Genomic DNA, 7,309 nt, shown 5'->3' with positions numbered 1-7,309 from the left:
AAATCTTTTACCAAATAATGATCATCGCAAAACTGCTTGGTCTTGATTTAACTTGTGATTACTAAATAGTCCATAATCTTCAATGCTACATCCATATGGATTAGTCTTTAATTATTTTGAAGATTCAAAGATTACAGTTTACTCCAAAAAGCATCAAAACAGTTACATCCCAGTAACCTTTCATTAACAATACATTCCTGACAACTAATAATTGCTAAAACACAATGTCATGAACTTACAGTTCAGAACAGTACAGAATCTTAACGAAAAACAAACATTTACCTCTACATCACTCCCTCCTCATCCAACTGACATAGTGTAAATGATATACTGTTCAAAGTCGCTTTTAAAACTCAACTCACTCACGGAATGGATGAGAAATAGGCCATGATGAGTTTTACCTGAAGAAATCTCTGGCTTAGCCGTCTGTTTGTGGAAAGGTCCAGGCCTCACAATTTCCTGCAATTATTTCAATTACACACCAAATATATGCACTTACTTATTAATGAACATTGACTGCAATGCCAACAACCCTTAGATTGGCGTCAACTGCATGCATAGGCTCTACTGCCCTTGGCCCTTTCAATATCTGTACATCGTGTGGATTATGTAATGCTACCTAGATTGGTATACATAATCACTATGGGGTAGATCTTGCAAGCTGTGCATCCAAAATCACTATTGTGTAAGATCAATTTTTTATTAGTACCATTATCAGCCATATTTACATAATCATTTATTATAGATACAAATCACTATTTTAACTTGTAGCATACATTTATGTGTTTTACAGGTGAACAATTGACTACCGTTTCCATGTGGTAATGAGAGGTGCTAACAGGAGTGTCCAGGGAAACGCTCACCCATTCAGAGGCTTATTGCTGATGTTTACTTCCGTGTATAATCAATCAATTACCAATGTGTTTCATATTTAACATGAGTGTTTTCATCGTGAATATATGTGAGTTAGCTGCTGGCATATGCATCACGACGGTATATTAGAGATAATTTTTTCAGCTCACAGAAGTGAGTTCTATATGTAACTGGATACAACCAAGCACCTGCTCTTGAATGTCACGTATATAAAATACACACGTGTTAACGGTTCACCGTTAGCAGTGCACTCTATCAGCTGTATCAGCACCTGGCGTCGTTTCTTATTATAGATTGGTTTTGTAGCTTTTATATAGCAGAAAGATCTGCTCATGGGGTTCTCAATACTTGGTAACAGACTGACAGAAATAACAAACAGCTTCTCTAATCTTGGTCACCAAATATGAACGCAGACTCACTTTGATTGCCTCTGGCAGCTCTATATCGTCGTACAGGACAGGACATCCTGGTGTAAGTGCAGGTAGTGCATTTTGGTGAGCCACTCATGAGGAAGAGCTGTAAGTACAAGGTATCTTACATGACCTGTGGCATTATTGAAATGCATGTGCCATTTTGGATATATTTGTACAATGGAAGAGCGTTTGAACAGCACATGTTGTCAAAAGTATTTTGCGATGGCAAAAACTCCAGAAACGAATATTGCATCAATAAGGATATATGACAATAAAGTACACAGAGACACCCCAAATTGTTTCATACTACTCAAAACAACAACATATCTGCGCATAAGTTTAAACATTTCAGCTTCAATTCTCGCACGGGCATACCATATCGATATGATGATCTTACTATACATATCAATGACAAATATATTGTAACGAATTCAGCGTAAGATCACGATTTTGTCAATTGCGTTAGGATATGTGTTTCATCAATCATGAAACATCAATGTGTGGGTCCTGTTGTTCCCACTCCACAAACACCAACCAGCTGTGTTAACAAGTTAGAGATGTATTACGCACTTATGTTTGATGTAACATACCAGAGTACAGTGAATGAAGGTGTTGTTTTCGGAGGTCTCGTTCCTTAAAATAAACAAAGCAATCATTCAAACCATTCATAGTTACACGTCGATAGTGCATGTTATTCATTATCAAACTATTATCTATCCGTCGGTTATACAATGTCTTTATGTACTGAAACAATGTGACAATTAATCATTAGATATAAAGAATGTTATACTGAATATGTGGATGTACTTTCAATGAGTCGACATTGGTATAAATGTACCTTCTCTAGGGTCGACAATATCTCCTGTTGTTCTCTCATGTCTGCAAGACACTGAAGGAGAAGTCCACATATAAACTGAATCAGAGTGAGACGCACTGTTACTGGCATCTGCCACAATGGTATGTCTGAGATTCCACCAACACAAACCACAAACTTTGTATATTTTTATAACACAAACACATCTACAGACAATGGGAAGAGACTATGAGGCATGTGATTGCATAAAGCTCAAACTGTGTGGCATCTGGTGTCACTATTCAGGTTAGGTCTCCCTCCCAATACCTAAATGACCAGGTTACCACAATAGGAAACACTGTCACAATAGATGATCGAATCGAAAACTGGAACAGATGTTTTCAGTGTAATACTTTGTAATATCGCGTTTGAACCCCTTATCCATTCATAGATTCACAACACTGTTTTTTGGTTCAGAGTGAGGTATGTATGTCACGTGACTATGCAAATTAGATGTTGATGTATTTCCAGCAACGTTGTCCATATGTCAAGCTACCAACTTACATATTTGAGTCTCTGCAGCCTTCAAGTTCCGTTCTTTCACTTGCACTGTTGCCACCTCTCAACGCCTCCTAGAAACAGACATGATTCATAAGTCTGCAAGTTGTCGAACCAACAATATTTACTTTCAAGGATAATTTCCACTTTCAACACTTACAACGCGACAATGATCCTACCTTCGATTTTGGTGGCTCTTCAACTAGGCTGTTGTGAGACTCCGTCCATATCTGAGGAGAATGTAAACTTTGATATCAAAATGTGACACTCATTGTATATACACGGTTATGATATTTAAATTAATGATTACTTTTGGCATCATAGTATTCTTTGAACTAGTTCAAAAGAAACTCATGCTATTTTGAACACACTAAGAGCATTTCTGTTTTTTGAATAAACTGACTTACATCAAAAATACGAGGTGAAATGGAAATACGTCGTGTTCTTGCTGTAAATATGGCACTCGTTTGTTTCTCGTCATTTCATCAGTGTTTCATATTTAGTTAGGGAAGCATTATGCAATTTTATATTTTACATTTATGATGCCCAACTAGCAAATACGCATGGAGATACGGGTTACAGTTGATCTTCAGCCACCCATATAGTCGAAAGAGGCCATTATTGTGATTGGGTGGTCAGGCTTTGCATATGTCATTGAATTCCATTTGTATAGATCGATGCTCATGATGTTAATCATTGATGTCTGGTGCAGACTTGATTATTTAGATTGCCGCCATATAGCTAGAACATTACTGATAGCGGCGGATGAACAAACAAAACCAGCAGATGTGTGTACTTTGACCCGATGAAGAAGTCCTTGACATTCTTAAAGTGAGTGAGTGAGTTTTGTTTTTACGCCGCAGTCAGCAATATTCCAGCTATATAGCGGCGGTCTGTAAATAATCGAGTCTGGAACAGACAATCCAGGGATCAACAGCATGAACATCGAGCTACGCTATTGGGATACGATGACATGGGTCAACCCAGTCAGCAAGCCCTGACCACCCTGATCCCGTTAGTCTCCTCTTACAAGCATGGGTTGCTGAAGATCAATTCTAACCCGGACCTTCACGGGTCGTATTCTTAAAGCTTACATGCAACGCAAAGCACAACGTTTCAGATTCTGATACCTTTCGGTATGGACTAACAGTAACAAATTATCAAAAATGCAAATTCAACTTATAAAGTTGAAAATCCCGCGATTAAAAAATCCCGCAAAATCGGAGTTCAAACGATACACTAAATTCAACCCAGCTGGGGTGAAAAGTGGTTTCAACAGTTGTGCTGTGCTGCGCACATAGCGCATGCGCAGTGAATCGGTTCCGCGGCTAGAACCGGCATGCCGGGATTATAAGGTTGTGAGCAGGAGTAGCCTAATCTTGGTTGTGTACACAAAAAAAGTAAATAATCTACTCGTTGCAAAAAAGGACTTTGTTAAGGATCTACTCAGCTATGTGTCAACCAGTGAGGTGTTCGAAATTTCAAGACGGAAAACCTTCACTGGCGGTGAGTACTCGGAGTAGGCTTTGATGTGAGCTCTTTTTCTAATGATTTGTTTATATTTCACAGGCGCGAGCCTTTTATATGTTATGACAGTAAATTACCGATTTAACTGTTTACATAATGTCATTTGACTATTTCACGACATGTTCTTCTTACAGAGTCACTTTCTCAGTCCGATACTTAACAGCAACGTCATCAGAATTTCTGACTCTGATATAGATATGCCTCTGTCACAGACAAAACTCAATGTCTGTTTTATTGACACCTATGTGTCTGCCTGCCTGTCTGCTAATGATAATATGCAATATACAACTTCAATCATTGACCACATGCAATTGATAAAACCCCGTATTTCCCGAGACACAATGTGATAACGCATTTATTAATATGAGGTGCCACGGTTCACAGATTACGGGTCACGGTCACGAGTCAAAGTTCAATCGAAGGGAGTGTTCAGTTTTTTAAAACCCTTCATTTTTGAAACACAATGTTAACATTTTGAATGTTGCAATTTGAAAATATTGCCGGTTGAGTTGTTTATGCCATGTTGACAACAGCTGATCGATTGACCTCAATGCAGCGCACGTTATTTTCTCACTTTGCGTGGTCACCGAGGCGTGGCGGGATAATATGACTTTTGTACTCCCTGATCGCGGATCGGGACGGGTGTACATGGTATTTTATCAGAGTCACGTGAACCAATCAAAACTCGACATTCTTACATGAGGCTGGATAATTTAACTTAACACCTATCAGGTTATACACAATAAACAAAACACATTGATTTATAGTTCGTGCACCTGAGTTCTGTCTGTCATATTATGTACAGTCCGTTTGAGACAAAATGATACCTATTAATTGCAAACTAACACAAAAACAAATAGACATAAAAGAATCAAACCAACACAGACTGCAACAAAAACAAAAGACCAACTCTAGAAAAAAATTGCATAATTTGAGTCTTTAAAATAAAAAAGTTGTTTGAGAAACTGTCATAATTTATTTGTGCGTTTTCCAAGTTTGTTACAAGGGCGCAGGGGCAACTAAAGGAACAGCGCGAAAAGCGAGATGCACGTGCGTTAACGGGTTCTCAACAATTCTTTGAGCTGGCGAGATGACACGTAGCCCAGCTGCACAGACAGGGTGCTGTATGTACTTAGTAATTGCATACAAGGTCACCCCCTGTCATTTTCATCCTTGAAGAAATCATAGACTTTGTAAATTATAGACTTTCATTTTCTCTCACTTTGTCAATCAGCAGTAATCACACGTCTCCGACGTCATTTTTGAACGTGCATCTCGCTTTTTTTCTAGAGTTGGTATGTTGTTTTTGTTGCAGTACGCTTGGTTTGATTCGTTCATGTCTATTTGTTTTTGTGTTAGATTGCAATTCATCGGTATCATTTTGTCTCAAACGGACAGTAATTACACAAACAGGCAGGTGTGATACTTGTACACATAACATGTTATGATGTCCGTTCAATATCTCTATATGTCAATAAAAGACCTCCTAGTACATCAGCTACATCCTGCCCATGTCAATAATCCTAGTACCATCATCTACACCCTGCCCATGTCAATAATCCTAGTACATCATCTACACCCTGCCCATGTCAATAATCCTAGTACCTTGTTTCACCTGTCATCTACACCCTGCCCATGTCAATAATCCTAGTACATCATCTACATCCACTGCCCATGTCAATAATCCTAGTACATCATCTACATCTTGCCTATGTCAATAATCCTAGTATATCATCTACACCCTGCCCATGCTCAATAATCCTAGTACATCATCTACACCTCATGCCCATGTCAATAATCCTAGTATATCAGCTACATCCTGCCCATGTCAATAATCCTAGTACGTCATCTACACCCTACCCATGTCAATAATCCTAGTACATCATCTAGCATGCCATCAGCACATCTTGCCCATGTCAATAATCCTAGTACCTCATCTACACCCTGCCCATGTCAATAATCCTAGTACATCAGCTACATCCTAGCCCATGTCAATAATCCTAGTACATCAGCTACATCCTGCCCATGTCAATAATCCTAGTACGTCATCTACATCCTGCCCATGTCAATAATCCTAGTACATCAGCTACACCCTGCCCATGTCAATAATCCTAGTACCTCATCTACACCCTGCCCATGTCAATAATCCTAGTACGTCATCTACACCCTACCCATGTCAATAATCCTAGTACATCATCTACATCTTGCCCATGTCAATAATCCTAGTACATCATCTACACCCTGCCCATGTCAATAATCCTAGTACGTCATCTACACCCTATGCCCATGTCAATAATCCTAGTACATCATCTACATCCTGCCCATGTCAATAATCCTAGTACGTCATCTACACCCTGCCCATGTCAATAATCCTAGTACATCATCTACATCCTGCCCATGTCAATAATCCTAGTACGTCATCTACACCATGCCCATGTCAATAATCCTAGTACATCAGGTACATCCTGCCCATGTCAATAATCCTAGTACCTCATCTACACCCTGCCCATGTCAATAATCCTAGTACGTCATCTACACCCTGCCCATGTCAATAATCCTAGTACGTCATCTACACCCTGCCCATGTCAATAATCCTAGTACGTCATCTACACACCATCCTGCCCATGTCAATAATCCTAGTACATCAGCTACATCCTGCCCATGTCAATAATCCTAGTACATCATCTACACCCTGCCCATGTCAATAATCCCAGTACAATCTATACACATCTATCCCATACATGTCAATAATCCTAGTACATCATCTACATCCTGCCCATGTCAATAATCCTAGTACGTCATCTACACCCTGCCCATGTCAATAATCCTAGTACATCAGCTACATCCTGCCCATGTCAATAATCCTAGTACGTCATCTACACCATGCCCATGTCAATAATCCCTCTACCCATGCCATGTCAATAATCCTAGTATGTCAATAATACAGTCCATGCCCATGTCAATAATCCTAGTACCTCATCTACATCCTACACCATGCCCATGTCAATAATCCTAGTACATCAGCTACATCCTGCCCATGTCAATAATCCTAGTACCTCATCTACATCCTGCCCATGTCAATAATCCTAGTACGTCATCTACACCCTGCCCATGTCAATAATCCTAGTACATCAGCTACATCCTG

General features: G+C 39.3%; 1 long non-coding RNA gene across 1 annotated transcript; it reads right to left on the bottom strand.

Annotated features, from left to right (window-relative positions):
• Positions 1–401: 401 nt before the first annotated feature.
• Positions 402–2,175, bottom strand: LOC124279732. The gene is made up of 4 exons (XR_006899460.1): positions 2,125–2,175; positions 1,877–1,919; positions 1,293–1,389; positions 402–459 (listed from the first exon to the last, which is right to left on the bottom strand). It is a non-coding gene; the product is annotated as an uncharacterized LOC124279732 (long non-coding RNA).
• Between the last annotated feature and the right edge of the window lie 5,134 nt (positions 2,176–7,309).

This window comes from Haliotis rubra, unplaced genomic scaffold (genome assembly GCF_003918875.1).
Source record: "Haliotis rubra isolate DU_JTF1 unplaced genomic scaffold, ASM391887v1 Scf2555, whole genome shotgun sequence".
NCBI lineage: Eukaryota > Metazoa > Mollusca > Gastropoda > Lepetellida > Haliotidae > Haliotis > Haliotis rubra.
This window is presented reverse-complemented; position numbering and strand designations above follow the sequence as displayed.